Source organism: Carettochelys insculpta, chromosome 15, assembly GCF_033958435.1.
Source record: "Carettochelys insculpta isolate YL-2023 chromosome 15, ASM3395843v1, whole genome shotgun sequence".
Classification (NCBI taxonomy): Eukaryota; Metazoa; Chordata; order Testudines; family Carettochelyidae; genus Carettochelys; species Carettochelys insculpta.
Genome location: NC_134151.1, coordinates 5332735 through 5355306, shown reverse-complemented (window position 1 = coordinate 5355306; position 22572 = coordinate 5332735).

Below are 22572 nucleotides of genomic sequence, written 5' to 3'. Positions count from 1 at the left end.
TTTGTGACGCTACCAACTACCATGGCTACCCCGCAGTATATCACCTGGCTTGGTAAATATCACATTGGTTGGGAGTGCGTGTGTATCCAGATAGATAACCCTTTGAGTTTCCCATGGAGTAGTCGGACGATGGTGCAGTCTGAAAGCACAAGGAAAGGATATGGCAGCACACCTTATCTTTTTCTCTGGGCTCTAATCGTGCCAGGCTGTGCTGCCATTATTTAAGTATTCTGAACCCACTCAAACTGGCCCTCTCAGACGGTGGTAAATAAGTCCCCTGTGCCTGTGACTTGTGTGCTGCAGAGAGGAGGCCGCACCTGGCAGGTGAACCAACCTCAACCAAGCGGTGCTTTGATGACAGTAGTCTCAGAGGGATAGCCATGGTTCGTCTGTAGCTTCACAAAAGACAAGCAGTCTTGTAGCACCTTTAAGGCTAACAAATTTATTTATTAGGTAATGAGCTTTCGTGGGTCAGACCCGCTTCTTCAGGGTTGAAGAGAAAATGAGAATCCAGAGTTCCTATAGCAGAGATGTGGGGAAGCGGGGTGGAGGAGGAGGGAAAAAAAGAGGGGAGGGGTCACCTGTCATTAATAGGACGAGCAGCAGAAGAAAATTAAGTGGGCTGGGGGCCATTCTTGTGAATATCAAAGGTGGAGAAGTTGCTCTTGTAATGAGTAAGATAATTGAGATCTCTATTCAGGCCAAGGTTAAATGTGTGTCTCTTGCAAATGAATTCCAATTCAGATGGCTCCCACTGTAATGTTGTGGCAAAATCCTTTTGTAAGAGAAAGGCAACTTTCAAATCCTTTACTGAATGTCCAGGGTGAAGCCTTCCCCTACAGGTTTAGGTGTATTCCAATTCCTGATCTCAGAATAAACAACCAGGCCTGACTGATTGCAAATAAAACCTTTATGCCCCACCACCTCCTCATGCAGTCCAGATCTAGCTTGCTAACCAGCTAGTTAGCTAGCTTAGCTGCAGCATGCTGTCATAAAACAATATTGCGTATCTGCCTCCTGCTGGTGGGTGGTGTATGTAGTTTCTGCCATGTATATGGAGCGATGTTACAGTATTTCAGGGCTCATCTTTCTAGCTGCAGTAAAAATCATAGGCTGTTAAGATCTGGCACAGCGTGCTGTGCTTCTGGGATGTACCAGTGGTTGCATCAGGCAAGAGGCTGAAAGCTGTTAGTGATGGGACCTTGTGGTTGGAATGGGAACCAGTAGCCAAGAATTAGAGCCGAGGATCACAGCACAAGCCCAGGGTTGTGACTGGAGATAGAGAGCAGGACCAGGAGCCAAAGATCACAACCAGGTTCCCTGGAGTGAGGGGAAACAGGACAGGGACAGGACAGGCACGGCCATGGGCAAACTGCTGCTGTTATTAGGAGGTGATCTGCTGATTCTTCCAACCAGTCTGGCAGTACACCCAAACAGGCTGCTTCCTACAGGGCAGATGCTTGCATTCACTTGCCCAAAGACTGGCTCTGGCGCAGCCCTTGATTCCTGACAAAGGCTGAACCCTATAGTGCAGCGAAGGGTAAACCAGGCTAGCGAGTGGCCCTCCTTCATCTCCATGGGCTACCAGATTGTCGTAACACAGATGGTCTCTCGGGATGGGGTAGCTTTGCTAACTGCAAGTGCGTGCCTAGAATTTGCACGGTGCGTGTGCCGATTGAACCGTAGCAGCGCTGCGAGTGGATGCAGAGGGAGTGCACAGCTCTCAGTCAGTGCAGTGAGCAATCAGCACGTCCCTCCCATCACATGCCCTTGCTTTACATACGTGTCACTTTAGCAATACTGGCAGGAAAACCATATGCGGACAGAAATCATTGGAAACTGGCGACCCTGCAGGCCATGGGCAATGGCACACAAAATGTCTTGCAGGCCACACGCAGAACCCTGATGGGCCATGTTCCCACACGCCCGCCACTGCTGAAGTGAATCGAGTGGTGGTGAGAACTCATGGTGAGCAGCTTTACTGAGTTTATAAAATGGCCTTTAGCATGAGTGGGACGACAGGTGCAATTAAAGAGCTGTCTCATGGCTGCACCATTCTGCATTGCATAGCGCTGTGGTTGAAGAAGGACACGTTGCGCTGTTCTGTCTGCCTCCTGCACAGCCATAGCAACAATTTAGACACACTAAGGCCTGGTCTATGCTAGGAGGAAAAATCAGTTTGAGATACACAAATCCAGCTACAAGAATTGCATAGCTGGAATGGACTCATCTAAAATCCATATTTGCCACTGTCCTCACATCAAGAGGTCTACGGGAGAAACTCTCCTGTTGACTTGTCATGACTGCCAGGACGTGGTGCCATGACAGTTCAATGTAACACGTCCCCTTTAGGTGCACTTAATCGAACCCAGGAAGATCGACCACCAGCTTGGCCATCAATCTTCCCCTTTAAGAGTAGATGTACCCTAATGAATGAACCCTGACACAACCAGTGAAATGAATGTGATTAATTTTATGTTACTGTGCAGTATATTTTCTTCCACTAGATGGCTCTCTGTGTTGTACAACATTCCAGGCAGGATTTGATTGCTGGTTATCAAAGGAGACAAAACTGGGTCTCGAGTTGTGTGGAAGCCTGTTTGTTATTATCTATAAGTTTAGTTGCTTCTTTTATTAAATATATGTTCTGCGATCCTACAGCTCATGAGAATGCAAATATTCCTGTATCTATAGCTAGAGGAATTGAGGCTAAAAAAGAAAAGTGCAGGGACGGCGAGGAACTAGCGCCCCACTTCAAACCTAGATGCTCATGTTCTCCATTAAACACAAGGTCATCCATAAAAGAACATATTTGCTCTGAGGTTTAGGCAAAAGTACTTCTTTCTGGTGGAACATAAGTGCCTAACACATGTTACTGTCATATTCTAGCTGAACCTTGAATGTCCCTCTCAGGCTTTGAAATTTTTGCTCGGGTGAGATGAGAAAACCAAACAGCTCAAACCATGCAGAGAAGGCTAGATATTTTTGTTCTGCTTTCCAAGCTCTTCTGGCATAAACAGCAAGTTCCCCCCTCATAACTCATGCTCTTTTCCAGCTCATTCACTTACAGCCACAGCTATTTGTGACATCATCCCACATCTATTGCTCTGGGAGTTACAAATCGCTACCACTCCTTCAGCCCCAAGTGCCGAGCTGGGGGTGGGGGATTGGCCTAAGAAGAGGCAAAATAGGAGAGAAACGCATAACAACAGGGCTGCCACCTTCTAGGAGAAATGCCCTGTCAGCCTCTTCACTATTGCGTATAAACATATAATCACTGTCATTGAGGGGTGAGCTGTAAACGGAGAGCTCGTTCATAATTAGATCACAGTGCAGACATAGCCATGGGCTATGCATAGGCATACAGGGCTCCAGGACTGAGAAAGGGCAAAGGTCCCCAATGTGCTATGAAGGTCAAGATCTCTCCAAAGCCATTGAGGCTTGATAGGAGAGGGTCCTGTCCATGTGCCACAGCTCTGAAACGATGCAGTCTCTGAGAGGTAGGGTACGTGTCTAATGCCGCCAAGAACATGCTGGTGGCTCCTTGCTCTGGCTACCAAGGTTCTTGCAGCACGTGAGAGACATGGCTAGAGGCCCTGGTCCCCCTCACAGAGTCAAGGGGGAACAAGACATGTTCCACTGGGAGTTTGGCCTTCACACACAAGTCCAGAAGATCAACACAGATTTGCCACAGAGTGAAGGCTGTTGGTAGAAAAATACACTGGGCCAAATCTTCCCCTTGATTTCATGTGGGAGTTGGGGGATGAAAATCCAGGGGAACCCCACTGAAGTCAAAGAAAACGCTCTGGGTTTATACCAAGGTAACAGAACAGGATTGTGGGGAAAAACCGGCAATATCGCATTCAACAAAACTTCTCTCTGTGTGGTCTTTTTTTCACTGACCAACGTTAGAGCCAGCTGAGCTGTGTGCATGTGAGCTGGGCTCCCTTCTGCTTCACTCGCCAGCAGCCCCTGGTCAGCTGGGTTCCCACTGCCGAATCTTCCAGCCTAACCTCTAATCTGGAGGATTTGGTCCCTGGATGGCCAAAGTCAGGCCCCGAGAGCCTGATCTTCAGGCTCCTCAGCACTGGGTGTTATGAGGGAGGATGGAGACAACACTATGCTTCTCCCTGGCCCTAACTTTTCAACTACCACTTGAAGAGAAGTGAAGAGGGTGCAGCGAGGGAGCTGAGGCATCTTAGTCCCGCTCAAGACTCCCCATCTAGCTTGGCTGACATTCACCCCACATTTCAGTGCCTCGAAGGCTTTCCCAAAATATTTCCCCAAAATAGAAAAACTCTTGAAAATGTTAGGCTGACTTGCCGACGGCATGGGCAAGTCAATGCAAAGCTGAGAAGATGTCTCCAGAAGCACCCTGTCTCCTGGTCCATTAACTCACTCAGCTGTCTCTCTAGCCATATTGCCAGCCATTGCATTCTGGACGAGACTCCAGCTTGTCTCTACTCACAAAGAGGAGGCTTTGCAAGCTGCCTTTATCCCTGCTCGCCTTTGCTGTTCCCTTTTCTGTCAGTCAGTGATGCATAGAGATAAGGGTGTTTGTCTCGCTAGTCTGTCAGCATCCACTTCCCTTGTTCCAATCACCAACCTGTTGCCTGTCAGGAGACTTAGTCCTTGTTTAGTGAAGAAAATTTGTTACGTGGATCACTGCATGTCCCACTGTACAAGCATATCCTGTTCATCTGTCTAGCTAATCCATGGCAACATCTGTGTGCTGGGCTAGGCCAGCTAAATATATGCGTGTCGTCACATTCTGCATGGTAGCATGGCAGTGGCAACCTGGGCTAGCCACGCTGAGAAAGTACCCATGGGGCTCAGGTGTGTTTGTACTCACGCCCGCCATTCTGCGTCCCTGCTGCTGTTGCCAGGGTTCCCATGTCTATGCTGCACTTTTTAGGGTGCTAGCCCAGCTAAGCCCTAGTGTGAGTATGATTGTGTGAGCTGGAGTCACACCACTAATTCCTGGTGTAGACGTAGCCTTGAAGGCAGGGTGGGAATATTGCTGTATGGCATATGTGCTGGAGGTACGGAGGTGCAAGTAGGAGAAACAGTATCTCAGTTGTGAGATCATTTTTAGTGCCAGGAAACAGAAGCAATGTAAGTATGATCTCATCCTGGCCACTGACCCTCTCACTTCTCTCCAAACCCCCGTATTCTGACAGCTGACGCTAGCACCCTCTTTCAATGTCAAATATGGCCATCATCTTTCTGTGACTGCAGTGTCATCTGACCTAGATGGGTGGGAACTAACACACCTGAGATGGGTAAAATCTAACAAACAGTGGATAGGTGCTAGTAATCAAGAGGGCAGGTTCAGAAGGCTTGGGCGTTGCTCCGGTCCAGAGGATAGCTGGGTCACCCCCATTCCCAGATTGCGCCAAGGTTGGGTGTCAGAATTCCCCATCCCTTCTTCATCCCGAGCAGTTCCTCCTTCCAGACACAGTCCCAACAGAGCTCACTGTGGAAAGATACTACCCATCTTGAATAAACCTGAAGGGAGCTGGCCCCCAGGTCTGTTTGACACCAGCTATAAGGCAGATGGCATTTGCCTGCCTCAGCATCAGGCCCACCATAAGTAGTCTTCCCAGAAAAATAATGTAAACTATTTCAAACAGCATCTGATTCAATTTAAGATATGATTTTTGCTCGTGTGGTACATTTTCCTCACAAGAGGGACAGGCTACTTCAAAGCCACGATGAGTCACTGAGTTACAAAGAAGGCTGGTTTGCCAGTTGCCTTCCTTCAGAGCTGTACTAGGCCCAGGAATCAGCTTGAACTTGCAGAGTCACAAAGACCCTGCTTTCACTGGGAATTGAGCCTGAGGAAGAAGTTTGTAAAAGCTAGAGCTGGCTGGGAGCCAGAATTTCTGCCCCATTTAATGCCCTCTCCTGGATGGGCTTCAGCTTAAGGAGAAAATGTCAATGATGAAGGGTAGTAAAATTACTATCAGTCCAAGAAATATTCTTCTCAGGTCAATGCAGCGTTTTCAGTGCATTTTAACTAGCTGGGAAGTGCAAAGTCCGCGTTGTTCTATTATTGAGAATGAGAGGTCTGTCTGATATCAGTGCTAAATTCATGAATTCTCTCTTTTTAAAATCGAGGTTAACATATAACAATTTATGTGTGAGTGCTCGAAAGCGTCACTCAATACTGGTTGAATCTCTCTAATCCAGAACACTCTCATCTGGCACCATTCATAATCCAGCATGATTTTAGTTAGCTGGATGACCGCTTATCTGGGTGTGGCCAACTTTCCTGTGTTCCCATAAAGTTTGTTTACAGCCACCAGTCCTGGCTCTCAGTGTTCTGTGCTGTTATTTAGATGTAATTTACCCCAAACGTCTTCTAAGAGCCCAATAAGCAGTGGGAGTGTTGGTAATGTGCTAAACAATATTGACCTCCTGTGGTCCAGCAAATTCTCTTAGCTGGAACTAGTCAGCTCCCAAGGGTGCCCGAGGAGAGAGGTTCAACCTGTACTTGCCTAGTGAGAGCTATCATTGGGGAGAGGACGCACATTCTCTTTTTCATACACAACCAGGAGGCTGTGCATGCTAACTCGGTTCAAGATCAACATTAACCGATGACCTACCACGGGCATCTCCATAGTGAAGCTCTGAGTGGCCCTGGTTTAATGCATAGAGACAACTCTGACATATAATACTTAATGCCCTGGGCTCCTCAGCCTTGTTGGTATATGTAGTATATATCAGGCCTGTTGCACAACATGAACTCTAGTCTGATAAATTTACCAATGCACCTTTATAGCTACATTTATTGATGGCATTGCCAGGTGGGATGTTTATAGACAGTTTATATTTTCTTTCCTTTCTTTTTGGTGTGAATGTCAATGAAGTCAGAGCGAGAGGAAAGCAAACCAACCCAAAGGAAAAGCCAATGCCCCATCATGTTAGAAACCGCACGAGCCAGGTTGCTTTGTAGAATCCAGATTAATTTAGCTGTTGTTCAGGGGCTCTCAACCTGCGGCTTGGAACCTCTCGGAGGGGAGGGGTGTGTGTGTGTGTGTGTGTGTGTGTGTGTGTGTGTGTGAGAAGGTTATTGTATGGAGGGTTGTATTTATAATGCTGTTAAATGAATGAAGAGTGTTCTTAATTTGAGGGGGTGGGTTATGCTCAGCGGCTTGCTCCGTGAAAGGGGTCAGCAGTGGAAACATTTGGGACCAGCACTGTGTGCTGATGCCCTGTATTTCAGGTAGAAAAATGAACTCTAATCCCTGCTGTTTTACAATAAAATCCTATCTGTTTCCAAGCCTGACCAATCTTTGTGCATCCCCATTGGCAGGGTCAAGATGCTTTGTCTTCTGGCTCCATGCTGTCAGCTCTTCTGTTATTCACCCCGACCCAAGGTTTAGTCCCAGCAAGGGGTGTTCATAGTTTAGGGAGCCCCAAGAACGTGTTGCAGATATCAAATCCACAATGCTTCTAACACAGGAATATTTCTTGCTTGCCCCTGAATTGGAAACATAGAACTTCCCTGTTTAAGGACCGGGTCTCTTTCCAGTGCTTCCTTTTGATCCGTCTAGAGGCAAGAGACACTGATAAAAACAGCACACAGCCACAGTCTTCCAGCCTGGCTCCCTCCCTAGCTCTGCATCCATTTCAGGACCCTCTTCTCAATTTTTCCACCTCTGGGGAACTTCACTGTGACACGGTGGGAAGTTCTTGTGTCTCCCACAGACCTAAGCTGGCAGGACCACCCAAGTTGGACAGGGCAGAGGACAGGGGTCAGCAGAGATCCAGTGCATTGGTTCTCCGGTATGGGTGTTAAGTGAGAGAAGCCAAAAATTCACCAGTCACGTGACAGTAACAGAGCTTGGTAGCTCTTTTAGCAAACATCATGGTAGACAAGGCTGGCAGAAACCCTGTTCCTTCTGCAAACCGCATCTGATGGCACAGGAAATCGATCCCTTTTCTGTCGCAAAGGGAAAGTTAGCGGATGACTTGAGCGCAGTCTATTGGCATTGAGGGGTGGCGCGGGAAGCAACAGACTAGCTGGGCCATTGGCCAAGGTAGGAGGGGCCTGGATTTGTGCTCCCAGAAGGGGCAGGGCCTCAGGTGGAAGGGGCAGGGAGCATCCAGCCTCAGCACCAACCAAACCACACACCCCTTCCCCCGCCAGTCCTCAGAACCACCCAGATTGGGCCACATGGGGATCCAGCAGCAATTTAAAGGGCCTGGAGCTCCATGTGCTGCTACTGCTAGAGTAGCAGACAAAGGTCTTCCATGAGCCAATGCATAGGCCTAGATATAAATAAATATATGGAGATAAATATCTCCTAGAACTGGAAGGGACCTTGGGAGGTCATCAAGGCCAGTCCCCTGCCCTCTTTGCAGGACCAAACACCATTTCTCCCCACCCTCCTTTTTTTTCCCCTCCTATGTGTCCCTGATCCCTGAACAGCCCCCTCAAGGACTGTGCTTACAATGATGAGTTTAACAAGCCAATGCTCAAACCACTGAGCTATCCCTCCCGCTCCCAATAAGATAAATTCAGTTTGGAAATAAGGTGTTAATTTTTAACAGGGAGGATAGTCACTGGAATAACTTACCAAAGGTCATGTGGATGGTGCATCACTTACAACTTTTAAATCGAGACAGAATGTTTTTCTAAAAACTCTGGGAATTATTATGGGGTAGCTCTGTAGGCTGTGTTAGATAGAAAGTCATCTTAGATGACCACAATGGTCCTTTTTACTTCAGAATCTTTGAGAAGGGTTCAGATTCCTGGTTATTATCCTTGTAGCTGTTATCTGATTTATGTATTACACCCATCATCCTAGCTTTAGGGTACCTAACAAACGGCAAAGTTTATAAAAAAAAAAAAAATTGCCCTATCTCCTTCCCTCTTCTCTACTGGCCAGAATGGTAGGCTAACACTTGGTTACTTTGCACAACATCTGTGTTTGACACAAGGGTGTAGAATCTGCTGGAGCTCAGGTGGGAGCTAAGGCCGGAGTATCTGTAGACAGAGATGGGGAAAAAAATTGTCTGTAACTTTTTTCAGCAAAAGTGCAGCTGAGGGGATACGGAAATGTTTTGCAAATCCATGCCTGTTTCGTCAAATGGCTCACTGAGAAAACAAACATCGACGCCCACCCGCCCTCCCCAGGCTGAAACGTTTCCTTTTAACATGTCCAGAATGGTTGGGTACCTCATCTGATTTAGTGCTGTTGAAAAATCCCACTAGGTGTTAGATGCCTAAATACCTTTGGGAAGCTGGTCCTAGGAGCACAAACCCCACTGCTTTTTGGTCACACTTGTGCACCTCCTGAAACACTTAAGTGGCTTTAGATCTCTCCTGCCTTGGCCACGGACCTCGTTTTGCTTCAGATAGTGCAGTCCTGAGCCGATTTCTCTCCAGCCAAACTCACTACTATCACATTTTCTAACAGCTTCCATGGTGAAGAGCCTGTAACTATGCACCAGACACGACAAATCCCAGCAGCCCATGTTGTGTTAATCTGAAGTTCGTGAACACTTGCATGTGTAAGTGAGGCAGAGATGGAGAAGGCCAGATAGACAGTGTTCTTGGGAAACATGAGACATTTCTTGGACACACCTGAAAGAAACAACAGGGGAGAGAGACTATTTTATGGGGTTTTTGGTGATATTGAATCCCCAAAAAAACTGGGATGGGAAGGATATGTCTGGAGAACACCTACTACATGATAACACTAATAGTCACGTCTCCTGTTATAAACTGTGCTTCTCTGACAAGCCTGCAGATGGTCCGTTCTTCATTCCTTTGTGGAAGCAGCAACCCCGGGGGAAATGAAGCGTGTGATTGTGAAAGGCTAGCTTGAGAGCGGCAGAGCTGTTGCTGGGTGCGGTCCTTTAGCTCCAGCACTAGAGGCGTGTGGTTTTTAGATCTGGGCCTCCGAGGTTTGGTTTCCCTCGATGGCCCATTTGGAACATCACTCTAGTTTGGTGCCTTTGTTATGGCTGTTAGGCTTTCATGTTCTTATTTTAAGCGTTTCTTGTGAACGAGTGCTCTGCATGACTGCTCAAGTCTTTGCTCAGCATTCCATTCAGATTATAATACACAACAGTTCATACCCTGCTGGGTCTTATTACGCAATTATGAAATTGCTTGAGAACGCCGGAGCTTTCTGGTTGGCTATGAATGATTTCAGACCTGTCAGCAACCTCTGTTTCTGTGTGTGTTTGTGTACAGGGGCCAATTGTTCAGTCTACTTGGCTAAGTACATTTGCCTTCTGTTTCATGCATTGTAACACATTTATACCCCCAAGTCCCTAAAAATGCATCATTTGATGTGCTTTACAGCTATGAATCATGGACTGGATATGCATAGAAATTGGCATGTTTCAGAACCTTCATGGCTTCACAAGTTCTCTCTCCAAAGCACACATGAGGGCTATTAGACATGACAGGCAGGCATAACAACCAGAGGCAAGAGTCATCTCTCACACCCACCCTGCAGAGTGGGACTCTGATGTTCTACTCTCCTGACCCGTGTAAAACTCCTAATGACATGCCTAATGGATGTGGTGTGTACAAAATATTGGAACGGCTCCACAGTGCAGTGGGACCGCTCACCCTGTCCTGAATCACATCTTCACACAAGTAGAATCCCAAAGCATTTACACTAAATCCACTGGAATGCGTTACCTAGTGAGGTGGTGGAATCTCCATCCTTAGAGGTTTTTAACTCCTGGCTTGACTAGCTGGGATGAGTTAGTTGGGGTTGATCCTGCTTTAAGCGGGGGGCCCTGCACTAGATGACCTTAGCTGCGTCTACACGTGCACGCTACTTCGAAGTAGCGGCAGTAACTTCGAAATAGCGCCCGTCACGTCTACACGTGTTGGGCGCTATTTCGAAGTTGAAATCGACGTTAGGCGGCGAGACGTCGAAGTCGCTAACCCCATGAGGGGATGGGAATAGCGCCCTACTTCGACGTTCAACATCGAAGTAGGGACGTGTAGACGATCCGCGTCCCGCAACATCGAAATAGCGGGGTCCTCCATGGCGGCCATCAGCTGGGGGGTTGAGAGATACTCTCTCTCCAGCCCTTGCGGGGCTCTGTGGTCACCGTGGGCAGCAGCCCTTAGCCCAGGGCTTCTGGCTGCTGCTGCTGCAGCTGGGGGTCCGTGCTGCATATACAGGGTCTGCAACTAGTTGTTGGCTCTGTGTATCTTGCACTGTTTAATGAAAGTGTGTCTGGGAGGGGCCCTTTAAGGGAGCGACTTGCTGTTGAGTCCGCCCCGTGACCCTGTCTGCAGCTGTGCCTGGCTCCCTTATTTCGATGTGTGCTACTTTGGCGTGTAGACGTTCCCTCGCTGCGCCTATTTCGATGTTGGGCTGAGCAACGTCGAAGTTGAACATCGACGTTGCCAGCCCTGGAGGACGTGTAGACGTTATTCATCGAAATAGTCTATTTCGATGTCGCAACATCGAAATAAGCTATTTCGAAGTTGGGTGCACGTGTAGACGTAGCCCTTGTGAGGTCCTTCCAGCCCTTGGATTCTGTGATTCTTTGAAATCCAACAAGCATAATAAACAACCTGCTTATGAGTTTTGCTTTGCTCCCCCATGATTATATGCAAGTGGAGAAAACCAGGAACCTATAGCACAGAGGTTCCCAACCTTTTTGAGACGGTGACCCATTTTGACAGTTCAGTAAGACTTTGTGACCCAAGGCAGTTGATAACTGGGTGTGGGTGGGGGTTCCTCCCCTGGGAAATTTGTTTTATAGATCGTGTTTGCCCTCCCCCTCTTTCTCCTTCAGGTCAGACCACCACCAGATACATTTCATCCTGTAGGTGTTTCCAGAGAATTATTGGAAAGCATCACAGCTTTGCATGGCTTTGATGATGTTAAAATGATAGTCCCTGGCTGCCTGCATAGGGATGCAGCTAGAAAGTCGGTAGAAGGTTTCAGTTTGCATTTCCAAAGAAAAGAGCTCTTTTTTTTTCCTTCATGAAGGAGTTTGGGCTTTGCCTGCAACACCTGGATTCTATGAACTGCCAGCAGATAAGAATCATCATAAATGTGTGCCATGACTGGTTACATTAATTAGCCAATGGCCCTCTGAAAATAAAAGTGATTCCAGTATTGTTACATCTAAATCTCCATTTCAGAGTGTTGACTGGACATGTCGCTTTTGATGCTCTGCCATGCCACTGGGATGGAGAGGTGTTTATCTTGCAAAGCTATTTCATGTATTTATTAACTCATTGCGTTTACTTATTTAAATATTCTCTGCAGAGGAGACATATGGCAAGCGCTGGCAGGCATAGCCTCAGCTGCTTCTACGATCCAGATGCTAATATCATTTAATAACTTGGCGTGTGCAGTTCAGCTCTGTCCCAAAAAGATTCTGTTTTGAATTACCATTATATTTGATATTAATACTAAGCATACTCACAGCTGTCCTGAATTGCTATTTGCACCCTCCGTGGGATTCAGCTCTCAGACAGAGGACATAACACTCTTGGATGTCTGCCCCTCTCAAGTTTTTAGATCTCCCCACGGCTCAGAACGTATTGTCTACCATGGAGTGCATGTGCTAATTGCTTGTGTGTTCCTCTCCAGTTTGAAGCTTGACAACTTTTTCAAGGTCAGGCCTGATTGGAAAAGTTTTTCCATGAGAATCGTTAACAGCCTCGGCTGGCGTGGTTTCAAAATGGACAAGGCTGGCTTTTCAAAGGAGACAGAGTTTTAGAGAGATTTAATCACCTAATGACCCAGATAGGTGTAACCACCGCCAGGAGGACACAAAGCCAGGATCTCTGGAGCTAAGTGCATGAGCCTCGACAGTTTGAGCAAATAGCCAGCTGGCTCTCAGTTAAGACTGTAGCAGAGACCTATCTTTTCTCTCTCTATAAGTGGTGTAAGTGCCACTACATGGGACAGCAAACCGCAGCCCTAGGCGTGTGCATTGCATACATTCAGAAGTGGCACCTGAGCTTCAGGGACCCAGTTGAAATCCTGGATGAGCCCTCTCTTGTAATCACTGATAGGTAGACTTGAACCTGGAACCTTCTGGAGCTTAGTACATGACACCCTCAGCAAGGGTCAGCAACCTTTTCGATGCAGAGTGGCAAAGTTTGACTTTTAGCCCCTTATGTACAGGCTGAGTGCCACTGATACTTTTTAAAGTCTCTAATAGTCCTATTTACAAATGCTCCGTGTAAGATGCAGAGCTTTACCGCTTAGGTGGTGGTTGGTAGCATTAGCCATCTTGTTGTTAATCCACAGGCAGCATGGCTTTGAGCAAACTCCTGGCTGCGTGGGGGGGAGAAAGGGTGGGCCTGAGCTCCTGCCTTGCATGTCGATGCAAATCGGCTCATGTGCCACTCTTGGCACCTGTGCTGGGAGTTGCTGATCCCTGCTGTACAGTTTGAGCTAAAAGCCAGCTGGCCCTCAGCTAAAACTGTAGCGTGGACTCATCTTTTCTCTCTCTGGAAGTGGTCTAAGTACCTCTGGCCGTTTCTACACAGGCCACTTCCTTTGGAAGTGGCATGCTAATACAGGGAGCGAGAGATGCTAATGAGGCACTGATGCAAATTCCCTGCGCCTCATTAGCATAACATCACATGATTTGGAGTCCAGAAGACCGTTCTTCCGGACTCCAAAACGCTGTGTAGAAGCATGGCTGCCGGGGGCGCTTCCAGAAGGATGTGCTTCTTCTGGAGGCCCCTTCTTCCCAAAAATTTTTGGGAAGAAGGGGCCTCCGGAAGAAGGACTTCCTTCCAGAAGCCCCCCCGGGGCCGCGCTTCTACATGGTGTTTTGGAGAACGGAAGAACGGTCTTCCAGACTCCAAATCACATGATGTTATGCTAATGAGGCACAGGGAATTTGCATCCGTGCCTCATTAGCATCTCTCGCTCCCCGTATTAGCATGCCACTTCCCAAGAAAGTGGCCTGTGTAGAAACGGCCACTGTGTGGGGCAGCAGTGAACCACGCCGCTAGGTGTACAGGTTATATAGGCACCTACTGGGATGGTGCGTGGTGCCTCAGTGCCTCATTGAAACCAGCTTCTTGCCTATCTGCACCTAAATACTGGTGCAAATCTGGTCCTAAATGCCACTCAGTGGGAGTGGGGTGAGGTTTCCCCACCCCAGCATGGTGATGAGCAGGAAGGCCAAAAGGGTCATATATTTGGAGCCTGGGTTTGTTTGGCTCCTTTAAATGGGCTCTGTGCTGCCTTCAGGGGTGTTAAAGGGCTTGCAGCCTGCGCAGGCACTCAGCTTGCCAAGTGCTGAGACCTGTGTCTCAGTAACTAAAGGGGCAATAAACACATCCCAGTCAGAAGGTGTGAAACTTGACCCAGTTTTCTTTGCTGTTTCCCTGCGGGTGGGGCTGTGTGGGTGAGGGAAGGAGGTGATGGGTCTGATTCTTCGTGCCTTGGGCTGTGTGCCATGGTTACACGCTAAAAGACGAACCTGGTTTTTGTTCAGCGACAAAACACTTATCTTACCATCTTCCTGGCACAAAACCAGCTGGCAGCTCCTTTCTGGGCTTTTTCTCCTCCCAGCTCCCATAGAAGCCACTGGATATTTGCCCAAGTAAACACCAAGCAGAGAACTCAGGATTTGGTTCAGCAAAATGAGGACAAAGGTTAAAGGGCATCTGGCTTTGGTCAGGTTTTTGACCGTCTGTAATGTATGGCCCTGCATCCGTCCGTGGCACAAGCCCACTAAAATCAATGGCATTGCCCCAGACCCATGATTATGAAACGTTCCAGCAAGTATAAGCTCTGAGGTGCACCTCATCTGGGTGTTTTCCAAGGTACACGGCAATGCATGTTGAGTTATGCTCCCTTCCCTCCACATTCTGCTTTCTCCTCTATGGGGACTTGAGTTTACTTAATCTCATATTTCTTGCTGCAGCCAGCTAGCTGAACACCATTGCATGAGGTGCTACTATTGGTGGTGGTAAGGCAGGGTGTCTGGAGAGCGGCACATCTGTAGCTATTGCAAACACTTAAGAGGCACCTTAATGCCCTGATGATCCTGAGCACTTCATAATGGTATTTGGAAACAGGACTGAGGCAGCTTACAACCAGCCAGCCCAACTCACCAGTGCTGGCAGGGCAAAGGTCAATAGAAACGTATTTCCAGGCCAGACAACAATCAGCTGGAAGAGACTTGAAATATGTTAGAAAGTGGATAGCCTGGAAACCCTTTGCATGAGGAGCAGAGAGGATTTAGTTGCTGAGTGCAGCAAAGATGCATATATTTTCCTAAAAAAATATTCTCCGTGCCAGCATGAAGACTCAGTGCATTGTCAAAACAAGCCAAGACTCTTATTAAAACCAATTGCTTTTGGTTTGTGAGGCTACTTTATGGTGTCATTAAGCCAATGTGTAGTTGAGCTTCGAAGAGCCATTTCAGCCAAACCGGAGGTGGCTGGGAACGAATGTGATCTGAACACATATGTGTCATGATATGCCCACTGTCGTCTTTCCAAGGTAGTGAGAATTCTGCCATGCTTCACCTAGCATATATTTAGGGCCAGATCAGATTCTGGCTCTGCCTCCTGCAACCGTACGCAGGTTTTCCGTATTACTGGGCAAATAAAATGCAACAGAATTACAGGAGGTGCTTTCAGAGTCCTGCATATAAGTAACCCCTGTCTAATTTTACTTCTTTTAATCCTGACTTCACCAGGCTAAATTTCAGAAATTAGAAATGAATTCTGAGTGCATCTGAACTGTGAAACTGTCCCGAGTTGTCACCTGGGTGATCACGAGTGATTTCACTGATGTCAGGGTCATTGTGACATCTGTCTCTCTGACAGGTACAGTAATAAAAGTTATACAGCTAACCCAGCAAACTTAAAAAAAAACCAACTGCCCCCACTCCCAAATGTTGCCGTGAATCCAAAATTGCTAAATTCACCTGCATCTGAATTTTGGCTCTGCTCTAGTAATCTGAGGCAAAGAAACATTACAATACCAATTCCAATTATTTAAAAAAAAGATCAAGAGCCAGACCCCCAAAATCACTAGGGTGGCTTAAGAGCACATTGGATTTAAAACTGTAATCAAATTGGGGATCTTTTATTTGCTTTCTGGATTTTGCTTGCAGGTCAGATTTTGTTTTTAAAATGTTCTCAGTAACTACAAGGGCCAGAAACTTACTTAAAAATAAAAAGATGAAAACTCAGCTTCTCCAGAAAACCCTTATATTCCTGGAGCTCTAGGGCTCTGTGTAAAACTTCCCATACTTGTGGAAGTATCTCAATAAAATCAAGAGCGTGAAAACAGTGGAGTTGCTAATGGGACCAGTAGCTCAGTGGTTAGAGCTTGGCCTTGTAAACCCAGGGTTGTGAGGTCAGTTGTAGAGGGGGTCTTCCAAAGGTCTGGGGCGGGTTAGGCTTTAAAAAAAAATCTGGGATGGTGATAGAGCCTGCTGTGAGTGTAGGGGGCTGGATTCCATGACCTCTTAATCTCCCTTCCAGCCCTATGAGATATGTATATCTCCATGTAAAAGAGAAGAACCTAGGAGTCTGAACTTTCAGGCTGTCTGATAATTGCTGGAGAAAAATGCCTTCCTTGCATACCTTCCAAAGGGGAAGTGAAAATCCTCTCCACACCCTTCAGTTTCTGCACATCTTATAAATTACAATTCATTACCGTGACATCACACTGATAGTGTTTGCTACCTCGTAGATGGTCTGGCCAGATTCTGGTCTCAGCTACTGCAGAGTAATTCCCAAGAAAGTCCACTGATGTGTCATAGCTTTCAACCTGGCCTCTGTTTAATAACACACTCTCTCTTTTTTTCCTTCTGAAATAACAACTCTCAAGAAAAATACTCTAGTATTCTTGATTCATTGCTCAGAACACAGCGTTAACGTTCTTGTAAAATGTAAAGTATTGCTATTACTCTGAAATACTCCAGCATCTTTTTATGAAGGATGTATTGCAAGCAGGTAATTTTATTTTAACTGTTTATTTGCATTTTTTAGGGACAGATAAATATAGGGGGAAATATATAGTAAATATACGGGGAAAGTGCAAAGACCAACATTGTAAAAGGTTCAAGATCTTTAGTCTGGAACTATTGGGACCTGACCGGTGCAGAGAGAGAATTAGCTGACTGCAGGAGGTCAGTATTATCTAGCAGCATTACCAACACTTCCACTGCTTACTGGGCTCTTAGAAGATATTTTGGGGGTAAGTTACAGCTAAATAACAACACAGAACCCTGAGAGCCAGGACTGGTGGGAGGAAACAAACTTTATGGAAACCTGGGAAACTTGGCCACACCCATGGTAAGTAGTCATCCAGCGAACTAAACTCATGCCAGATCGTGGATGTAGCCAGACAAGAAGTGCCAGACTAGAGAAGTTCAATCTGTAGTTAGTTTATCCAACCAACATGAGACACTTCAGAAGAGAAGTGCTGATACCCGCCCTTTGAAAATGGGCCTTTCTCAAGCTAGGGTCCCCAGAACAGAGAGACAAGCTCCCCAGTCACAGCTGAAAATTGTGGCCCCAGACTTGAGAGAGGGTGGTGGTACGTGTGCCGAGAAACACGGCCCTTCTTCTTCTTTAGCAGTGGTAGCCAGTGTTCCCGCTAATTTTTTCCATCCCTGGGGGAATAAATTTTGTGATGTGCACCACAGCCTGAGTGGATGTGCACCACCAGTAGACACGCACGCTGCCAGCTGTGGGTGCCTGTGGGTGCTCTGCTAATCAGGTGGGGGCGACTGACTCTCTCTTGGGCAGCTGCCCACGCACTCAGCTTACACACTCTTGGTAGCTGTGTTTTGTACATTGCCAGGCCTGCACCGGCTGTAATGTGCCTTGAGGAGAAGGATTTATTCTCTTGTCAATGTGTGAAATTCCAGCTGTAGTGTCTTCACAGACAGAGGGAAAGAGGAAAGAGCTGTCGTAGCAGCAGCATGTGGGAACTGTCTGAAAAACAAAACAAAACAAAAATATTGTGCCAATGTCTCAAATCTAGCAACACATGGGTGCATTTTAAAGATCTGCTAGCAATCACATATCCCTGATTAAGCAAAAGGATTGCTTCGGCCTCACTCCACCCATCGGCTCACATCTCGGGGCACTATCTGTCCTGTGTTTGTCACCCCAGAGACAGCAAGAACACAACCCCCTCCCCGAGCACCCTGATGGGGAGAAGAGATGTCTGATAGTCGTGTGATAATAAGGCCTACATTTCTAACAGGGAAAGTAACTAACAACTGGGTCAACTTGCTTCGGCGCTTGATGGATTCCCTTCCGCTTGAATTCTGTAAAGTGAGGTTAAATAGCTTTAAAAACGATGTGGCACAGTTCGATCGGATGGGCTTGATGCAGAGATTGGTGGGTGAGATCCTCAAGCCAATGCTGAGCAGGAGGTCAGAGCAGATGATCATACCGGGCCGGTCTGATCTTCAGGCCTGAGGCTTAGGAAAATGAGAAGTCAGCACGTTGGTTAGCATCAGGGCAGGGTCACACGCTTGCTTTATGGGCACCTGTGGACAGTGGGTTCTTCCTGGTGAATGCTGGCGACGGGAGAGGTCACCTCAGGCTCTGAAGTTATTGACGCACTTCTGTTGTTTGAAGAGGATTGCTGGTCTGGAGCTGGCCGAGATGTGCAGAGGAGCCTTGAGATGTGTTCATGAATGCGTTGTTAGCTGAGCTCTAGTAACTTCTTTGTAATAACAGGAAGGAGGCCAAATAGGTCAACTGCCACTCAAGGTCCCATCGACATGGTGAGGCTCAAGCTTAAGTCTCTGTCAAGGACACGCCCGTTCGCTGTCATAAAATTGCCACACCATCCTGTTTGCCACCATGTCTCTGCTGTATTTGAAGCCACGCTATAGCGGGTAAAAGTTGGCCAGGTGTATTTACCCACGCTGCAATCACAGACTGCAGTTGAGACGGAGCCTTAGGTTCTAGCCCTGCTCCTGCAGCTGCGAAGTTCTAGGTGGCTGTGGCTTTGTTACAACACTTCCATTCCCGTTGTGAGGCCCAGGTGAAGAGTGGCACAGAAGCAGCACGACGGTAAACCCTTGATTTAAGGGACTAATACAGGGAAGGGGTGGCTGTTAATGCTGAAAGTCCGTTATAGCTGAATGGCTGTACTGTGTGCTGATGCACTGACCTTCCCAGCCCATCACACACCCCTGTCCTCATTCTTCCCCCTACACCTCTATCTCCCTCTCCCAATTACCAGGAGAGGAGCTGAATGCCCACCTGGCTCTTTCCACCGCCTGCAGCTCTCAGCGCTGCTGCTCCTCCAGCCCCTGGCTCTGAGCCACCTGAGTGAAGGTAGCGCGTGGCCGCCCCCAGCCTGCCAGCAGGCAGCAGCCTCCGACATTATGGCTGCTGCTCAGCACCATTGCAGGCAGTGGCAGCCAGGCTCTGACATGCTCCACACACACGGGGCTGGGGGAGGAGAATCCTGCACCCCACCACAGCCCCTCCAGCTCCTCTGGCCTTGGTGGCCCCAGCCACTTTGGTGGCCCTTCCAGCCCCGGCAGCCCCAGCCACTCCAGCAGCTCCTCCAGCCCTGGGGGCAGCTGTGGTAAATCTCCAACATTTACTTAGGGAGAGAGCGGGAGGGCTGGCAGAAGTCCATTACATCGGGGTCCATTAAATTGAGGACAAGAAGTCCTGTGGCACCTGATAGACTAACAGATATTTTGGAGCATAAGCTTTCGTGGGCAAAGACCCGCTTTCATCAGATGCATGAGTGCGGGGGCTGGTTTCAGAGGGGTATTTAAAGAGTGGGGTCCCAGTAAGAGGGAGGGCCAGAGCTGACAAGGTCTATTCAGCAAGGTGGAAACCGCCCATTATCAACAGTACATATCAAAAGAGGAAAAACCAGGTCAGATCAGACAGGGGGATATGACCCATTGTCAGAGTCTAATGCAGAGATATTAACACCCAGGGCACAGAAGCGGTTTCTTTCCTGGGTGTTAATATCTTCACATTAGACTCTGACAATGGGTCATATCCCCGTCTGATCTGACACGGTTTTTCCTCTTTTGATACGTACTATGTCATTTCCACCTTGCTGAATAGACCTTGTCAGCTCTGGCCTTCCTTTTTACTGGAATCCCACTCTTTAAATACCCCTCTGAAACCCCCCGCCCCCATGCATCTGGTGAAGTGGGTCTTTGCCCACGAAAGCTTATGCTCCAAAATATCTGTTAGTCTATAAGGTGCCACACGACTTCTTGTTGTTCTCAAAGCTACAGACTAACATGGCTACTTCTCTGATACTTGTCATTAAATTGAGGGTTTACTGTATTAAAAATTAAGCCTTCCCAATTCCTCTAATTGCAACAGTTTCTCTACTGTCATGCACTGTTTTCACCTGCTCTCCCCAGCGATTGCTTACGTACTTTCAGATTCAACCCTATCTATTTGAAAGGAAAAATGGGCACACAGCAGGCTTCAAATTCCCAGGATCCAAGCAAAGCTCAAATTTGACCCACCGTCAATAAAGCTTTATTCTCAGCATCTCAGCCTGAATGAGAGCTCCTAGTTTAAGCATCAAACTCTTGGCAGTATCTTCCGAGTTTGTTGTATTTGGATTCAAGATCCCCCTTGACCCCAGGAGTCACAGTAAAATGCTAAAAGTGTTTTCTTTACTTGCTAAAGAAAACACACAAGACTTTATTTAGTTTCTCTGAGTTCCTCAGCCACTCATCAGTCACTTTGTGATTGTGAGAGATTGTATCTGTGCTGTTGTCTCTCCACTGAGGTCACCCTTGGGGGAGGTGGAATGGCTGCCACATTTCATTGTCCTCAGAAGAAGAGAAGAGGAAAAAAAAATCCCTTCACGCTCCCAAGCCAAACAACTTCAGCCTTCAGCACTTTGCGCATTCTTGAGGAGCTCAGTAGCCAGTGAGCCTTCATGGAAAAGAACTCAGAGCTTTAATTCCATCTAACGTTCTGGCCATCTCTTCAGAGACGATTATCTTCAGAGGATTTATGGGCCTTCATTTATGTGGAAGTCTGGAATATGAACGCCTGGAAGAGATCTCACTTGGGCCACGCCAGCACCAAGGTGTAGAGCAAATCTCATGTCCTGTATTTTCACCGCCCAATCTGTAGCAAGAAAAAGAAAATCCAAGTCTCTGAGCACTCACAGCTCCCCTGTCCACAGAGAGTATATTGGTGCTTTATTCAAGCATGTTAGTATAGCAGGATTGGAAAGCCCCCTTGTTATCCAGCACACTTGTTGTAGGCTCCTGTGTGTGAGCTGATGTCCACCCTCTGTGAAAAAGGGGCTTTCCAGTCCCCTGTTAACTCAATGGCACCCCTATATATGAAGGGCCAGCCTGGCCACGGGCTGCCTAAGGCGTCGTGGGTGCTCTGCCCGCTTCCAGAATGAGCTATGAGTAGCAAGCTCAGCCCCCACATTAATGTCTTAATTAACCAGTCTGATCTACTGATTTTAAGATGTTATTCTCAAAACACTTGATACCCATTTCACAGCTGTGACCATTGAAGGACATAAAGGCTATGAAGCATGTGAAGATTTGGCAAGGGCGGCTTGTGAGGGGGTGCTCTGCTGAGGTAGACCAAAAAGGGGTCTAATTAATAAAATAGGCTGTAGCTGAGGGGGATCAGGTGGCTAATGAATCCCCTGACTGAATGAGGAAGCCCAGCTGAGGAGGAACAAGCTGGGCTGGGACTATAAAACTGGCAGGAAACTGGCAGAAGAGAGAAGGTGCTGGGAAGCTTGTGGTCACTCCTTGGGAGAAGGAAGGTGATTTGTGATAGCAAACCTGGATTTCCAGGAAGGTAGGACAGGGCCAAGGGAAAGGAAATAGGGTCTACAAGGGAACAGATCTTGTCTGCTGGCTACATGGTTCCTGAGCTGGACCCTGCAGGGAAAAGGGGCTGTGTTCTTTTGCCAACCACTGAGGTATTGGCACTATGAACCAGAGAAACCTTTTGGAACCCAAATGTAGTGACCTTCCTGGAGGGCTGAGTCACAAAAGAAGCAGCAGCAGCAGCAGCAGCTTGTGGATCTTGAGGGAGGGGCTACAGATGCAGCGGGGGAGATGGGCAAAGAGATGGCATGCACCTGTGGGAAGAGGTGTTGTCCTTAGAAGTCATTTCACAGAACAACCTGGGGGAGGCACCATTCCAGCAGTGAGCAGAGTGCTCCACCACAGACTTATCACGTGCAGTCAGCTGAATACTATGGCTAGAAGAGCTAATGAGATTCTGGGATGCGTAAGTTGGAACCTCATGTAGGTGCACAGAGGTTATTTTATCTTGGTATTTGGTACTGGCACAACTGGTGCTGGAATCCTATGTCCAGGTCTGGTGTCCATAGTTCAAGAGAGATGTTGATAAATTGGAGAAGAGTCACAGAAGAGCCACAAGTGTCAGAGAGGGAGCCGTGTTAGTCTGTAGCTTTGAGAACAACAAGAAGTCTTGTGACACCTTATAGACTAACAGATATTTTGGAGAAGAGCCACAAGAATGACTAGAGGATTAGAAAACCTGCCTTGTGGTGATACACACAAAGAGCTCAACCTATTTAGTAGAACAAAGAGCCATTTAAGGGCAGGTTTATTAGTCTGTGAGTA